This window comes from Carcharodon carcharias, chromosome 19 (assembly GCF_017639515.1).
Source record: "Carcharodon carcharias isolate sCarCar2 chromosome 19, sCarCar2.pri, whole genome shotgun sequence".
Taxonomy (NCBI): Eukaryota; Metazoa; Chordata; class Chondrichthyes; order Lamniformes; family Lamnidae; genus Carcharodon; species Carcharodon carcharias.
Genome location: NC_054485.1, coordinates 95,025,111 through 95,042,984, shown reverse-complemented (window position 1 = coordinate 95,042,984; position 17,874 = coordinate 95,025,111). Strand labels below are relative to the sequence as shown.

The window sequence follows — 17,874 nt, the reverse complement described above, 5'->3', positions numbered from 1 at the left end:
GTTGTTTGAGGTGTCCTTTGTGGGCATCCCCTGGAGGCCTGAGGCCTTAAGGACTGAGGCCTGATAAGGATCTCCTGCAATGGGTCAGGTGCTCCCTCATCGGGCCTGACCAGCTGGAGTTGGTGGGGTCACAGGCAGAGGGGATTTGCAGCAATTGGACAACCTTGGAGACTCCTGTGTGGATGGCCCTGGGGTAGTTGGCTGATACACCTCCTCCCTGTGGCTGCCCAAGGCCCCTCCCTGATGCCCTAATGAAGGTCAAGACTCTCTCTAGCCACTGCTGGAAGGCATTCATGGCATGAGTGATGGTGTGCAGGTCCGAGCGTAAATCCAGCAGAAATTGAACGTTCGGCTGGCCCAGGGTCTCCAGGGCAGCAGCCGCCCTTTCAATGGTCAGGTCGATGCAGTCACACGCCGGAGCCACGACACCAGACAGAATGTGGATGGAGTCTTCCAACCTTCGTTCTAATCTGCTGACAGCCTCTGACAACCCTATCCCTTGTCTGCCTTTGCAGCTCCAACATTTCTCTGAGGGCCGATTCCAGATGCTCGTCATTGCAATCTGACTCAGCAGGGGCCTGGTCTCCAGCGATCCTCCGATTTTCAGAGGCTTTGGCTGTCACTGCCTCTGCCACTCACCAGGTAGTGACCCTGTGCCTGTTCTAGAATGAGAACCCACCAAGTTGTACGTATCTGCGCTGGTGCAGGGTGCAGGCGAACACAGTGACAAGTATTTCCTGGATGGATCCTCTGATTCCTCATCGGGGGTTGTCTAGGGGCTGGGGCTGATGTGTTGACTGGTGCTCTGCCTCTGCCTTTTCTTGCTTGTGACTGGACTAGAGAAGAGAAATTGACTGGATGGGCATCCTCATTGAGGCAGATTTGATAAGGGAGCTTAAGGTGAAAGAACCCTTAGGAGGAAGTGACCATAATATGATAGAATTTACCCTGCAATTTGAGAGGAAAAAGCTGGAATCAGCTGTAACGGTATTACAGTTGAATAAAGGCAACTACAGAGGCATGAGGGATGAGCCGGCCAGAATTGACTGGGAGATGAGCCTAGCAGGAAAGACAGTGGAACAGCAATGGCAGGAGTTTCTGGGAGTAATTTGGGAGACACAGCAAAAATTCATCCCTAGGAAGAAGAAGCATACTAAAGGGAGGACGAGGCAACCATGGCTGACAAGCGAAGTCAGGGACAGCATAAAAGCTAAAGAGAAAGCATACAATGCAGCGAAGAGCAGGGGGAAACCAGGGGATTGGGAAACCTACAAAGACCAAAAGAGGACAACTAAAAAAGAAATAAGGAGGGAGAAGATTAATTATGAGGGTAAACTAGCCAGTAATATAAAAGAAGATTGCAAGAGTTTTTTTAGATATATAAAGGGTAAGAGAGAGGCAAAAGTGGACATTGGGCCACTGGAAAATGATGCTGGAGAAGTAGTAGTGGGGAACAAAGAAATGGCGGAGGAACTGAATAGGTACTTTGCGTCAGTCTTCACAGTGGAAGACACGAGTAACATCCCCAAAGTTCAATAGAGTCAGGGGGCAAAGGTGCGTATGGTGGCCATTACCAGGGAGAAGGTACTAGGAAAACTGAAAGGTCTGAAGGTGGATAAATCACCTGGACCAGATGGATTACACCCCAGAGTTCTGAAGGAGATCGCTGAAGAGATAGTGGAGGCATTAGTGGTGATCTTTCAGGAACCACTGGAGTCAGGGAGGGTCCCAGAGGACTGGAAAATTGCTAATGTAACCCCCCTGTTTAAGAAGGGAGTGAGGCAAAAGACAGGAAATTACAGGCCGATTAGCCTGATCTCGGTCGTTGGTAGGATTTTAGAGTCCATTATTAAGGATAAGATTTCAGAATACCTGGAAGTGCATGGTAAAATAGGGCAAAGTCAGCATGGTTTCATCAAGGGGAGGTCATACCTGACAAATCTGTTAGAATTCTTTGAGGAGGTAATGAGTAGGTTAGACAAAGGAGAGCCAATGGATTTTATCTACTTGGACTTCCAGAAGGCCTTTGACAAAGTGCCACACAGGAGGCTGCTCAGTAAGATAAGAGCCCATGGTGTTAGAGGCAAGGTAATAGCATGGATAGAAGATTGGCTGTCTGGCAGGAGGCAGAGACTAGGGATAAGGGGGTCCTTCTCAGGATGGCAGCTGGTGACTAGTGGATTCCGCAGGGGTCATTGTTGGGACCACAACTTTTCACTTTATACATTAATGATCTAGATGAAGAAACTGAGGGCATCCTGGCTAAGTTTGCAGATGCTACAAAGATAGGTGGAGGGACAGGTAGTATTGAGGAGGTGGGGAGGCTGCAGAAGGATTTGGAGAGGTTAGGAGAATGGGCAAAGAAGTGGCAGATGGAATACAACGTGGGGAAGTGTGAGGTCATGCACTTTGGTAGGAAGAATAGAGGCATAGTCTATTTTCTAAATGGGGAGATAATTCAGAAATCTGGAGTGCAAAGGGATTTGGGAATCCTAGTCCAGGATTCTCTTAAGGTTAACTTGTAGGTTGATTCGGTAGTTAGGAAGGCAAATGAAATGTTGGCATTTATTTTGAGAGGACTTGAACATAAAAGCAGGGATGTGCTGCTGAGGCTTTATAAGGCTCTGGTCAGACCACATTTGGAATATTGTGAGCAATTTTGGGTTCCATATCTCAGGAAGGATTTTCTGGCCCTGGAGAGGGTCCAGAGGAGGTTCACGAGAATTATCCCAGGAATGAAAGGCTTAACATATGAGGACTCTGGATCTATTCTTGATGGAGTTTAGAAGGATGAGGAGGGCATCTGATTGAAACTTACAAAATACTGAAATGCCTGGATAGAGTGGACGTGGGGAAGATGTTTCCATTAGTAGGAGAGACTAGGACCCGAGGGCACAGCCTCAGAGTAAAGGGAAGACCTTTTAGAACAGAGATGAGGAGAAACTTCTTTAGCCAGAGAGTGGTGAATCTATGGAATTCAATGCCACAGAAGACTGTGGAGGCCAGATCATTGAGTGTATTTGAGACCGAGATAGATGGGTTCTTGATTGGTAAGGGGGGGTCAAAGATTACAGGGAGAAGGCGGGAGAATGGGATTGAGAAACTTATCAGACATGATTGAATGGCGGAGCAGACTCGATGGGCCAAATGGCCTAATTTCTGCTCCTATGTCTTATGGTCTTAGAGTCTTATAGGTCACTCATAGTCCTTGACCATCGGTGCCTTGATGTGTACCGCATGGACATTCACTGGCTTGTTGTGGACGCCAACCTGACATTGTACACGGGCACGGTCTCCCTGCTCACAAGGCAGGTCTGCAGCCTGTTTGGGTGAGCAGCCTCAGCTCTGGCACACACCATACTCCCCCCTGACCTGGGACCTCTCCCTTTGTTGTGGAAGATCTTGTCCTGCAGAAAGACAGATGGATCAGGGGAGTCTCCCCAGGGAGGGTCCTCCCTAAACCGTGGTGCTGAGCGTTTGCTCCTTTTTGGTACTGTTGCCAATGTCTGGCCTGCGGAGGGTGAAGGCGCACTTGGCTGCCACCCAAGCCTGGCGGCCGGACCTTCTACCCCATGAGGTGACGGTGGGGTGGATGGATGAATCCCTGCATGGCCCATCACAAAGTAGGAGCTTGAAAAGCAGGCTATCTGGCATGAGAACCTGCCAAGTTTCCTCCCTGCCAGTGCTCTTAATCTCCGGAGCTGAAAACTCCACCCTTAATATGTGCTTTAGCTGTGACTCAAGGTACATGTGGCAAAGAGGCAAGGCCCTCAAAATGATAGGTGATGATGAGAATTCTAGGGAAGAGGATGATGACGATGATAAATCCAAACAAATTAAACTGGTCGCAAGGCATTCCTGCGACTAATGCATTTGTCTACTTGAACTCCTCAGTTCTAGATAATGCTTCCACTGCAGTAGCATGTGGAACAGATTGAAATGTTATCTTCATCCACTAGGGAATGAAGGTAAGTTTAATGAATATAAAAATCACTGCTTGCTTTGCTTTAGGTTTAATGATGGCAACACATCAAAGTCACTAAAAGGACTTAGAATTCTATGGGCAGAATTTAATGGGTGACAGGGATTCAACAGAGTGTTCATTGGCTGGAGGTGAGACTTCAACACCTCACTCGGGAGAAAGTCCTGCTTCAGGGGGCTGCCAGCCAATCTGCCAATCTGACTGGCCGACAGCTGTAGTCCCAGCACTGCCACCAGGAGTGGTGGCCACTGTTGGGACTACAGGCAGTGCAGCCTAAGTCCTGGAGCCAGGATGGAGTTAAGTGCCAGGGCTCTTGTGACAGGAAGGAATTTCTCTTATATCACCAGTCCATAAACAGAGGGTGTTTTGAATTAAGATAAAAACTCTGAAGAAGAGTCATAAGAACTTGGAACGTTAACTCTTTTTTTTCTCCACAGATGCTGTTAGGCCTGCTGAGTTTTTCCAGCATTTTCTGTGTTTGTGCTTCGAAATAGTTCTTTTTAAGAATATGGTGGTGTATTTTTTCTAACCCATTGGTTTTTGTATGATCCAATTTTACTAATAATTCACAGTGAACTCGAGTTAGAATTAACTGAGAAGTTTAGTTCATTTCACACATTCAAAACCTGCGAAAAGGAGTGTCCACAACATCCCACTCTGTATTCACACACTAAAGGGGCAGATGGAGAGAAAAGGAGGTTTGCAGTACAAGAACCACAGAAAAACTTAATATCGGTTCACATGAGTTCCTGAGTTCCAAAGTCAGAGTCCAACAAGGAATTCTTTCAGGTAGGAATTTTAAGTCCAGCAGGCTGAAGACCGGTGTTGTGAGAGTCGCTCTTCAGGTGGTGTTACTGTCATAAGGTGAAGTAGGCACACAGAGGCTGAGTCAGTTCTATAGGCGATGGTACAAAATCTTCCAGCAGAGTCAGGTTAGGTGGGCCAGTTGCCCTGTCTGGACAGAGCCAGCTTCTTTGCAGCTTGCCAGTCAAATGGTAAAACAGCAAACTGGGTCTGTAGCCCAGAAATGGAATATTAAACTGTTCAAATGGCCAGGGCCTTGGGTCATGTGACCTTCACCCTCCACGATGACTTCAAAAAGGATGTTTATCCAATGTCTGGAACTGACTTTGTTTTCGGGACTTACAATGCGTCAGCCATTATGGGTTGAAAGGAGTGTCTTTTATGTTGAGTGTCTGTTGTTTGGAAAGCCATTGTCTCAGTAGATCTGCTGACTCTGCTAGCAAGGTTGATTTAGCAAATGCAACTGGCAATCTTGTAGCTCCCTTTGACATTGGTCTGAACAGCCCCAGATTAACCTGAGATGGGACTTCCTAAAAACTTGAGAAGAAAATTATTTTGTCGTGGAGAAAAAGTCCAGTTTAAAAATAATAAAATCACAATAAGGATAAAAGTTTTTAAATATAAACAGTGTTGGGTTTCTTTTACATGTTGGAGAAACCCAACAGTTTGAAAGCAGATTTACAATAAGAGGAAAGCAGGTCTTAAAAGAGATCAAATATTCAGACAACCTGAACTCCTACAAACTTAGATAAGAGAGGCACTGACATTCAGGAACATTTTAACTATTTCTGCCTCAGTTCACTAAATTTGTGACTATTCCTCAGGACTGCAAAGTGACTCAAATTTCTTTTTCGCAAAATGTCAAGAAACAAATCTGGAGATTTCAGGTGAATACGACAAGCATCACTTGTACAGTATTTGTCTTCTGATGGCTGGGAGGGAGCGCAGGGTTTGTTAGATTACCCGGGAGACCTTCCTGCCTCCCTCCCACTCATGCTGCTCACTCAGTCTGCAGTTTTAGAGGGGGGCGGAGGGTACAGACAAGGTCTAGGGTTGGCCTCCCACATTTGCCCCAACTTAGCCCCTTGAGTGGCCAATGAATTTTGAGGCTGGCAAGATGGGGTCAGGGATGGTCACACTGCTCATTCATTCACGGGATATGGGCCTTGCTGGCGAGTCCAGCATTTATTGCTCATCCCTAATTGCCCTTGAGAAGGTGGTGGTGAGCTGCCTTCTTGAACCACTGCAGTCCCTGTGGTGTAGATACAACCACAGTGCTGTTAGGGAGTTCCTTATAATGAATATAACTTACATTAACCTAAAAATGATTGCGTTACACTAAAACCTAGTTCAAATCAAAGGATTATCCTCCGCCATTTCTGCCTGCTTTCCATTTCTCTACTAAAACCTAGTATCCAGACTTACTTACAGTACACAACTGAATGGCTTACCAGGCCATTTCAGATTCAACCACATTGCTGTGGGTCTTCAGTCATGTATAGGCCAGAACAGATAAGACTTGGCTAGGCAAAGACAGCAGATTTCCTTTCCTAAAGGGCATTTGTGAATCAGATATTTTTAAACAACACTTGCTTCAAATTCCAGATACATTAGTTGAACTTAATGTCCACCATGGTGGGATTTGAATCCACATCCCCAGAGCTTTCAGTGGGGTCCTGAGCCCAATGACATTACCAAAACACCACTACCTCCCACAGTAACATCATATTATATCACACAATAGTAAAGGTAGAGGTCATTCCAACAACTTCTTTTGTCAGGGTCTGATCCATGCTTGCGTACCTCAAATACTAAAAAAATTGCACCTGGATTTTGATTTCAGACATCTGACTCTACCAGCTGCTCAATCCTGAGATATGCCAAAGAAAAGGAATAGCTGAGTACTGTAGATAGTCACAGACTGCTTGTGCATTAAACTTCCAGAGATGCACACAGATATAATCCAAATAATTAATGAACATCTTCACTCACCACCAACTCAATCTAAGCACCTGGCCATATTTTAAAGATTCGTTCACAGGATGTGGGCGTCACTGGCTAGGCCTGCACTTATTGCCCAATGCTAAGTTCCCTTGAGATAATTCTGTTGTGTACAGATTTGATCTTATCTCAATCATCAATTCTTACAATGGTGCAGAATGTGACTCTATAACATTTCAATCATATATAAATGCATCGGGGTGGAACTGAAGGGTTGGAGATTAGAAGGCAGATAATCTGACTCGGATCAGCAGCTATTCGCAATGCCTATATTCTGTTAATATGCTGAAACATCTATAAATACAAAGTTATGTATAACTATCAGTCATACTATTTTGATAGGCATTAATCTACATATTGCATTTGATTCAACATCAAGTGAAGAAAGTTTCTCATTGTGAAAGTTTTCTTTTCAGTCATATCAAGTAATATTAACATGACAAACCTCCTGACAACCAGTGAGCCAGTGAAGGCACCAGAGATATCATCTCAGCCGCAGTGGTGTCCAATTTCTGAACAGTATTTACTTTGCTGGCTTAAATTCTAAAGTAGAAGCTAAATTTCTGAATTGGGAAGGTAATGTTAAATTGCCTTTCTTCTTGACATCAGCAGTGAGCTTCTATACCCGCAATGATCCTCTCTCCCCCAGCAGTGACCCTCTCTCACCCGGTAATGACTCTCTCTCTCCCCCAGCAGTGTCTTCTTCCCCCAGGAGTGACCATCTCCCTCAGCAGAAATTCTCTCTCCTCCAGTGACCCTCTCTCCCCCAACACTGACCCTCTCACCCCCAGCAGCAAACCCCTCCCCCAGCAGTGACCCTCTCTCCCTCAACACTGACCCTCTCCCCCTAGCAATGACCCTCTCTCCCCCAGAGTAGTGGCCCTCCCTCCCCAGCATTTACTCACTCTCCTCTGGCAGTGACCCTCCCTCCCCTAGCATTGACTCACTCTCCTCCTTCAGTGACCCTCTCTCCCCCAGCAGTGAACCCCCTCTCTCCCCCCCACCAGTGACCCTCTCTCTCCCCCCACCAGTGACCCTCTCTCCCCCAGAAGTGACTTTCTCTCCCCCACCAGTGATTCACTCCCCTACATCAGTGACACTCTCTCCCCCAGCAGTGACTTTCTCTCCCCCAGCAGTGACTTTATCTCCCCCATCGATGACCCTCTCTCTGCCAGAAGTGACCCTCTCTTCCTTAGCAGTAATTCTCTTCCCTTGCAGCAGTACCTCTTTCTCCCCAGCAGTGACCATCTCCCTCAGCAGTGTCACTGTCTCCCTCAGTAGTGATCCTCACCCCCAGCAATGCCCTCTCTCCCTCAACAGTGACTCTTTGTCCCCTAGCAGTGACACTCTTCCCAGCAGTAAATATCTCCCTCAGCAGTCACCCTCTCCCCTAGGTGAGGTGAGAGTGACTGCCCTTGGCATCAAGGCAGCATTTGACTGAGTGTGGCATCAAGGAGCCCTAGCAAAACTGGAGTCAATGGGAATCGGGGGAAAACTCTCCACTGTTTGGAGTCATACCTAGCAGAAAGGAGGATGGTTGTGGTTGTTGGAGGTCAGTCATCTCAGCTCCAGGACATCACTGCAGGGGTTCCTCAGGGTGGTGTCCTAGGCCCAACCATCTTCAGCTGCTTCATCAATGACCTTCCTTCCATTATAAGGTCAGAAGTGGGGATGTTCACTGATGATTGCACAATTCAGCACTATTTGTGACTCCTCAGATACTGAAGCAGTCCATGTCCAAATGCAGCAAGACCTGGACAATATCCAGAATTGAGCTGACAAGTGGCAACTAACATTTGCACCACACAAATGTCAGGCAATGACCATCTCCAACAAGAAAGAATCCAACCATCGCCCCTGGATGTTCAATGGTATTAACATCACTGAATCCCCCACTATCAACATTCTAGGGGTTACCATTGATCAGCAACTGAACATGACTGGCCATATAAATACTGTGGCTACAAGAGCAGGTCATAGGTAGGAGTCCTGCAGCGAGTAACTCACCTCCTTACTCCCCAAAGCCTGTCCACCATCTGCAAGGCACAAGTTAGGAGTGTGATGGAATACTCCCCGCTTGTCTGGATAAGTGCAGCTCCCACAACACTCAAGAAGCTCGACACCATCCAGGACAAAGCAACCCACTTGATTGGCACCACATCCACAAACAGTCAGTCCCTCCACTGCTGATGCTCAGTGGCAGCCAAGTGTATCATCTACAAGATGCACTGCAGGAACTCACCAAGGCTCCTTAGATAGCACCTTCCAGACCCATGACTGTTACCATGCAGAAATGTAAGGCAGCATATACATGGGAACACCAGCACATGCAAATTCCCTTTCAAGCCACTCATCATCCTGACTTGGAAATATATCACCATTCCTTCACTGTCACTGGGTCAAAATCCTGGAATTCCCTCCGTAGAAGCACTGTGGGTGTACCCACAACACATGGACTGCAGCGATTCAAGAAGGCAGCTCACCACCACCTTCTTGAGGACAATTAGGGATGGGTAATAAATGACAGCCAACATCCCTCTGGGATGCCCACATCCCATGGACGAATAAAAAAAATCAGTGACACTTGCTCCCCCAGCATTAACTCTCTGTCACCGAGCAATGACACTCCCCTACTGTATTCCCCCTCTGTAATGAGCAATGAAACTCCACTGCAGTATTGACCCTCTGTACCGAGCAATGACCCTCCATTGCAGTATTGACCCTCTGTACCGAGCAATGACTCTCCCCTGCAGTATTGACCCTCTGTACTGAGCAATGACTCTCCCCTGCAGTATTGACCCTCTGTACCGAGCAATGACACTCCCCTGCAGTATTGACCCTCTGTACTGAGCAATGACTCTCCCCTGCAGTATTGACCCTCTGTACTGAGCAATGACTCTCCCCTGCAGTATTGACCCTCTGTACCGAGCAATGACTCTCCCCTGCAGTATTGACCCTCTGTACTGAGCAATGACTCTCCCCTGCAGTATTGACCCTCTGTACCGAGCAATGACACTCCCCTGCAGTATTGACCCTCTGTACTGAGCAATGACTCTCCCCTGCAGTATTGACCCTCTGTACTGAGCAATGACTCTCCCCTGCAGTATTGACCCTCTGTACCGAGCAATGACTCTCCCCTGCAGTATTGACCCTCTGTCGCCGAGCAATGACTCTCCCCTGCAGTATTGACCCTCTGTACTGAGCAATGACTCTCCCCTGCAGTATTGACCCTCTGTACTGAGCAATGACTCTCCCCTGCAGTATTGACCCTCTGTACCGAGCAATGACTGTCCCCTGCAGTATTGACCCTCTGTACCGAGCAATAACTCTCCCTTACGGTATTCACCCTCTGTCGCCGAGCAATGACTCTGCCCTGCAGTATTGACCCTCTGTCCCTGAGCAATGACTCTCCCCTACAGTATTGACCATCTGTCCCTGAGCAATGACTCTCCCCTGCAGTATTGACCCTCTGTACTGAGCAATGACTCTCCCCTGCAGTACTGACCCTCTGTACCGCGCAATGACTCTCCCCTGCAGTATTGACTCTCTGCACCGAGCAATGACTCTCCCCTACGGTATTGACTCTCTGTTGCCGAGCAATGACTCTCCCCTGCTGTATTGACCGTCTGTACTGAGCAATGACTCTCCCCTGCAGTATTGACCCTCTGTACCGAGCAATGACTCTCCCCTGCAGTATTGACCCTCTGTACTGAACAATGACTCTCCCCTACAGTATTGACCCTCTGTCGCCGAGCTATGACTGTCCCCTGCAGTATTGATTCTCTGTACCGAGCAATGACTGTCCCCTGCAGTATTGACCCTCTGTACCGAGCAATGACTGTCCCCTGCAGTATTGACCCTCTGTACCGAGCAATGACTCTCCCCTACAGTATTGACCCTCTGTACTGAGCAATGACTCTTCCCTGCAGTATTGACTCTCTGTCACCGAGCAATGACTCACTCCTGTAGTATTGACTCTGTCACCGAGCAATGACTTGCTCCTGCAGTATTGACTCTCTGTCACCGAGCAATGACTCGCCTATGCAGCATTGACTCTCTGTACCGAGCAATGACTCGCTCCTGCAGTATTGACTCTCTGTACCGAGCAATGACTCGCCCCTGCAGTATTGACCCTCTGTACCGAGCAATGACTCTCCCCTGCAGTATTGACTCTCTGTACCGAGCAATGACTCTCCCCTGCAGTATTGACTCTCTGTACCGAGCAATGACTCTCCCCTGCAGTACTGACCCTCTATACCGAGCAATGACTCTCCCCTGCAGTATTCACCTTTTACCTCAACACTGATCATCTCCCAAGTGATCTTAAATTTCATGCCAACCCACCCTCCCTACGCCAAAGGAAATAAAAGTTGACCAGCAGTTTCATGAAATAATGAGCTTTATTCTTTTTTTTATTAAATTCATCTGTCAATAAGGTGCGATCAAAGTGATAAAAAAACAAAGTGCATGACATTGGATATGAACGCTCTACACATGCCCAGCATATGCTGTTTCAGGTAGCTTTAGAGGGTCGTTGAAACTCTTCTTCAAAAGACAGTCGTTGAACATTAAGGCAGAGGTAGGTAGATTCTTGATTAACAAAAAGGTGAAAGGTTATTGGGGGTTAGTGGGAATATGGGGTTGAGGTTACAATCAGGTCAGCCATGATCTTATTGAATGGCAAAGCAGGCTCGTGGGACCGAGTGGCCTACTCCTGCTGCTAATTTGTATATATCTTAAAATGGAGGTATCTCCCAGGTGTTGCGCCTTTCAAAGTTCGCTCCATACATGCTCCATATGGTTTTTCCACAGGTTTTGCAGGAGGTTCCTGAATCAGGAGCATTATCGTTCTTTACATGTTGACCCAGATAGCGGTACAGCAAATGACAGACCTGATCATGAAGCTTCAATTTAAATACCAGTCACATTAACACAACGCATTAATGACAATATGGACGGCAGCGGTTCAAGAAGGCAGCTCACCACCACCTTCTCAAGGGCAACTAGGGATGGGCAATACATGCTGGCCCAGCCAGCGAATGGATAAAAAAGCCTTGAGCCATTGTAAACAGAATGTGGAAAGGGGCAGATTCAGAAACCGCGACCATGGTGGGCTGTATCCAACACACAGACACACCTCTCCCCATCAGCTGTTTCTTCGCCCTTGCCTCTCGAATCTGCATTCTGATCTTGTTTACAATGGAGTGATGGCTGTTCTCTCTAGTTACATGCTCTGCGCATTTTACACATTCAAATATATTTCAATCCTGCCTTCCTCAAGTTTCAACTGTGTTCTGCCTAGAAGTCTTCGACCTCAACTGTTCAATTTGTTTCTCTCTACAGGTGATGCTGACCTGTTGAGTGTTTCCACCATTTTTTTCTGTTTTGTTTTTAAATTCCAGATGCCCAGTATTTTATTGCATTTATTGGGCGAGTGTGTTACACCCCGTGCATCAGTAATATTGGGACTTCTGTCAAGTCCTGTGCAAACTCTCGCATAATGATTGTTCAGCTAGGCCCACTGCTGTGTGCGGGACAGACCCTTCAATCTCACCTCCGAACCCAAGAATGTGTTATTTCAGCATCAGCCAGCTCCTTTCTGTTTCTTAATCTCTCTTTAGCAGCATTTGTGTCACTGTTACGCTGAGTAAACTCTGACCCTTTCCCCCTCCTACACTTAACCTTTTCCCTTTGCTTCCTCGGGGGAGTTCGGTGTGTGGCATACACTCTCACATGAGTCGCGGTTTCCATTGCGTCGATGGTGGTGACATTATTTCTTTCCATATTTCTCTTCAATGCAGCGATCCAAAAAAGCGGAGACGCTGACAGCCATGAACAGCTCGCAAAACCTGAAAGAAGGTGAGATATTAGCAGGTTGGAAATTGAAGACTGATACACCTCCTGCTGAGCATGAATGCTAGATAAACATATTCCAATAGGCAATTCAAATCGGTTAAATTCCCGAGTTCCAATCACAAACTTCAAACCTCATTAATCTGAAGGTTCGTGCATTTAGCTGCTCAAACATTCCATGAAATATCTCACCTTCTCCAAATTCGGGTTTCCAATCTGCAATTTCCAGTATTTCTTCTTGGGGCCATTTTCTTTCACCTTCAATAAATATACTAAATGTTAATGCCTGTCTCTCTGACACACATTCTTTATCTATGTCTCGCTCTGTCGGTTTCTCTCATTCTTTACCTCTCAGCGCATCTCGTTCCCTCTCTCTCTCTCTCTCCCTCTGTGCCTCTGTTACTTTGTCTCTCTCTCTCTCTCTGTGCCTGTTACTTTCTCTCTCTCTCTCTCTGTGCCTCTGTTACTTTGACTCTCTCTGTGCCTCTGTTACTTTGTCTCTCTGTGCGTCTGTTACTTTGACTCTCTCTCTCTCTCTGTGCCTCTATTACTTTGTCTCTCTCTGTGCCTCTGTTACTTTCTCTCTCTCTCTCTCTCTCTGTGCCTCTGTTACTTTGTCTCTCTCTCTCTCTCTGTGCCTCTTACTTTGTCTCTCTCTCTCTCTCTCTGTGCCTCTTACTTTGTCTCTCTCTCTCTGTGCCTCTGTTACTTTGTCTCTCTGTGCCTCTGTTACTTTGTCTCTCTCTTTCTCTGTGCCTCTGTTACTTTGTCTCTCTTTCTCTCTCTGTGCCTCTGTTACTTTGTCTCTCTCTCTGTGCCTCTGTTACTTTCTCTCTCTCTCTCTCTGTACCTCTGTTACTTTGTCTCTCTCTCTCTCTGTGCCCCTGTTACTTTCTCTCTCTCTCTGTGCCTCTGTTATTTTGTCTCTCTCTCTCTCTCTCTTTGTGCCTCTGTTACTTTGTCTCTCTCTCTCTGTGCCTCTGTTACTTTGTCCTCACACGAACAGTGTCCATGGTTCTCTATCTCGTTGTCTGCCTCTGTCATGTTCTGAGTAAAAAGAGGATGAAAAAAAAAACCCAGCTGGGTCCACATTTTTCATTATTTTTTTTTAAACTGTTTATTTCTGAAACATTTCCCCGCGGATGAATCTTGTTCGGACCAACTTGATCAGCCTTTTTCTGAGTTTGGGTACTTTTCCAATCAGAAGATCGATCTTTCCATAATCAGAGCAGATCCAACAGCCAAGGGGGGGCTCCTTCTGTCTCCCTGATACAGGGAGCCCTTCACACATAAATTATTTGACTTACCTTTTGAGTTTAAGGTTGCTCGTCGAGGGATCTGAAATCGATGCACCCTGTAGACAAAACAGTAAAAAATAGATTCGGTCGTGTGATGCAGCTATTTAATGATTTAAAATTAAGTGAAGCAGTCGTACGGTTTTGTGCAATCGGACTTTCACTCGGTTACACAATGTTACAAATATTAAATCCTGCGGCTAGAACCGGCTACACGGAGCTGAATGCTGGGCTGGTCTTGGACAGGGTCCTCAGCTCACACGCCAGGCGTTAATGTTCAGTATCTGTGAAAGTTACTCACCACAAAGAGCGGCAGCAAACCCAGAGTTTGTGAAGTCGGAACCGACCTGCACCGATCAGTCGCTGCAAGCAGAACGAGCAACTGTTTCCACCAAAGCTGATATATAGTTACTCGGCTCCTCCCACAATTCCCTCCTGTAAATCAAAACTAACTCAGCCCTCATCATCCAGCTCTACCCACCCCCCTTAAACCAGCTTATATTTCATCTCTTTTCTATTTTTCCTTGGTTCTGTTGAAGAGTCATGCAGACTCGAAATGCTAACTGTGTGCCCTCCACAGACGCTGCTAGATCTGCTGAATTTCCAGGTATTTTTATTTTTGTTTCAGCCCTGATTACATTCAATGACCCAGCCTCAACTGCTCTCAAGGGCACAGAATTCCAAAGATTTGACCCCCCTGAGGGAAGAAATTCCTCCTCATCTCCGCCTTAAATGGAAGACCCATTATCCTTAAACTGCGCCCAGCATTCTAGATTCCCTGACATGGGGGTACGCTCTCTCAGCATCCACCCTGTTAAATGCCCTCAGAATCTTACATCTTTTGATAAGATCACCTCTCATTCTTATAAACTCCAATCTGTATAGGCCCAACCTGCTCAACCTTTCATTGGCAGACAACCTCTTCAGGCCAGGAATCAACTGAATGAACACATTCAATAAGTTGGTTAAACATTGCTGACTCTTCCCTAATGCCAGCTCTTCTAAGTCCCCAGCCTCCTTAATGATCAATTCTAATAGCTTCCCCACGACAGACATCAAGCTAATTGCCCAAAGTTCCTGGTTTTCTGCCTCTCTCCCTTCTTGAATAGAAGGGTTATATTTGCTCCTTTCCAATCTGATGAAACCTTTCCAGAACCTAGTGAATTTTGGAAAATTAACACTAGTGCATCAACTACCTCATTAGCCACCTCTTTTAAAGCCCTAAGATGTAGTCCATCAGGACCCCAAGACTTGCCAGCCTGCAGCTCAATCAATTTGCACAGTACTGTTTCCCCAGTGATTTCAATTTCACCAAGTTCCTTTCTCCAATTCACCTCCTGATTTGCAGCTATTACTGGATGTTTTTTGTATCCTCCATAGCGAGCACAGAAGCAAAGTACTTGTTCATTTCTTCTATCGTTTCCTTATTATCTACTATCCACTGTCACTCTGCAGAGGACCAACACTTTACTTACTCTTTTCCTTTTTAATACCTGTAGAAACTCGTGCTATCCATTTTTACATTTCTGGCTAGCTTCCACTCGTCCTCTAATTTCTTTCTCCTGATTAACCTTTTAGTCATTCTCTGCCATTTTTTATATTCTTTTCAATCATCTGTCCTGCCATTCTTCTTTGCGGAGTTGTATGCTTTTTCCTTAAGTTTGATGATTTTCTTAATATCTTTAGTTAGCATTTTTCTTTATAATAGGAATGTACTTATTCTGAACACTCTGAAATATCCCCTTAGATGTCTGCCATTGCTTCTATATTGATCTATCCTTTTGCCTAGTTTTCCAGTTCACTTCGGCTAGCTCAGTTTTCATCGCCACATAATTACCCTTGTTTAAGTTTAAGATACTAGTCTTAGACCCACTCTTTTCCCCTTCAAACTTGTTTTAAAATTCAATCATTTTGTTGCCGCTGCTACCTAGTGGTGCCTTTACTCTAAGGTCATTAATTAATCCTGTCGTGTTACACAATGCCAAGTCTAATATAACCTGCTCTCTGGTTGGTTCCAGAACATGCTGCTCTAAGAAACTATCTCAAAAGCACTCTAAAATCTCTTCATCCAGGCTACTGCTGCCAATCTGATTTTTCCAGTTTATGAGTAGATTAAAATCACCCATGATTATTGCCATCCCATTGCCATAAACATAGTATTTTTTCTTGAATACTTGTCCTAGACAAAGTACTGTTAGTGGGGCCTATAGACCACTCCCACTAATGACAGTTTTCCCTTATTATTTCTCATCTCCACCCAAACCAATTCTACATCCTGATCTCCTGAACCAAGGTCATCTCTAACTATTGCACCAATGCCCTCTTTGATTAGCAGTACTACCCCTCAACCTTTGCCTATCTTCCTATTCTTCTTGAATGTCATGTATTGTTATGACTGATGCAGTTGGTAAAGCAGTTATTTAAAAATCTCAGAGGGAAATTTTAAACAACTGTCATAACATAATTTTAAGTGTTGTGTTTGAGATGCGATTCTAAATTCAGGAATCAGACTAGCAGTTCTTGAGGTTTCACATTAAACTAAATGAAACATTTTATTAATTTACACAGGTTAAAAATATATATACATGACTACAAATTACTACCATCATAACTTTTAACAAATTCCCAAACTAATGTCCATTAAGGCAACAGCAACCCATAGGCTTATAATCAAGACATTCCATCTATAGCACTTCTGTTGAATGCACTTCCAAAGGCTGCTCAACTACCATAGGCATCACCCACATTTGCAATCCAGCTATATTATTACCCAGAATAAATTGAACCCCTGCAATGGGCAATTTTTTGACCACACCAACTATAACTTCACACATCTTCCATCTGCTCTTTAAATTTACCTTCCACAATGGAATAGATTTAGCATCCCATGAATACCACTTATTATTACTAGCTCCTGTAATACTCCCTCTGAACAACAAATATCACTATCCCACAACATTAAGGATTGACTAGCTCTTGTGTCTCTTAAAATGTTAATATCTTTACCTGCTCCACCTTGTACACATGGAAGGACTTTCCCTTCACTTATAAAGCCTTTACACATTTCTGCAACCTGCTCCTCAGAATTCTCTTGCGTAATCCCACTTCTTTACCTTTCACTGATTCTCCCTGTTTCACCTATACACAAATCACTGGTTTCTCCTGTGTCTGAATCTCAGAACTCACAGTACTTTTACTTCCAGAGATATTCTGTATCCCAATAATTGCTACAGATTTTTCCTACAATCTCCAACACACTGGCTTTGTGTGCCCCAATTTATTACAATGAAAACACCTCAATTTTCAAATGTCACTTCTACCTTTGGAACCTTCCTTTTTGTTTTGAGAAAAAACTTTCTGGGAACTTCCAGTTACTCTTCCTCTTCCCTGTCTACTTGCCTTCCTTTCACCTCCCTGCTTTTTCTCCTTTTCCAAGTTGAAAGGGTGACAGAAAAAGATTTAGCTCTATGGACTAACTCATAATCATCAGCTATCTCTGCTGCTTGTGTTACAGAACCAGCCCTCTGTTCCTCCACATGAGTTCTCACTACCAAAGGTGTTGGATCTTTAAATTCTTCCAAAAGAATTACTTCCCTAAGAGCTGCTTAGGTTGTTTCCATTTTTAACGCCTGTATCCACCAGTCAAAATTGCTTTGTTTTACTCTTTCAAACTCAATATAAGTTTGTTTAGGCTGTTTTCTCATATTCCTAAATTTCTGCCTGTATGCTTCAGGAACCAGCTCATATGCACTCAAAATAGCTTTTTTCACCACATCATAATTCACTGACATTTCTTCTGAAAGCAAAGCATATACCTCAAGCACCTTACCTAACAACTTAGACTGTAATAATAATGTCCACTTTTCCTGTGGCCATTTCATCTGTTCAGCCACCTTCTTAAATTAAATAAAGAATGTTTCAATAACTGTTTCATCAAAC

General features: G+C 45.2%; 1 long non-coding RNA gene across 1 annotated transcript; it reads right to left on the bottom strand.

Moving 5' to 3' along the window:
- Positions 1-11,168: 11,168 nt before the first annotated feature.
- On the bottom strand, positions 11,169-14,383 carry LOC121291974. The gene is made up of 4 exons (XR_005946140.1): positions 14,237-14,383; positions 13,948-13,994; positions 12,833-12,898; positions 11,169-12,636 (listed from the first exon to the last, which is right to left on the bottom strand). It is a non-coding gene; the product is annotated as an uncharacterized LOC121291974 (long non-coding RNA).
- Between the last annotated feature and the right edge of the window lie 3,491 nt (positions 14,384-17,874).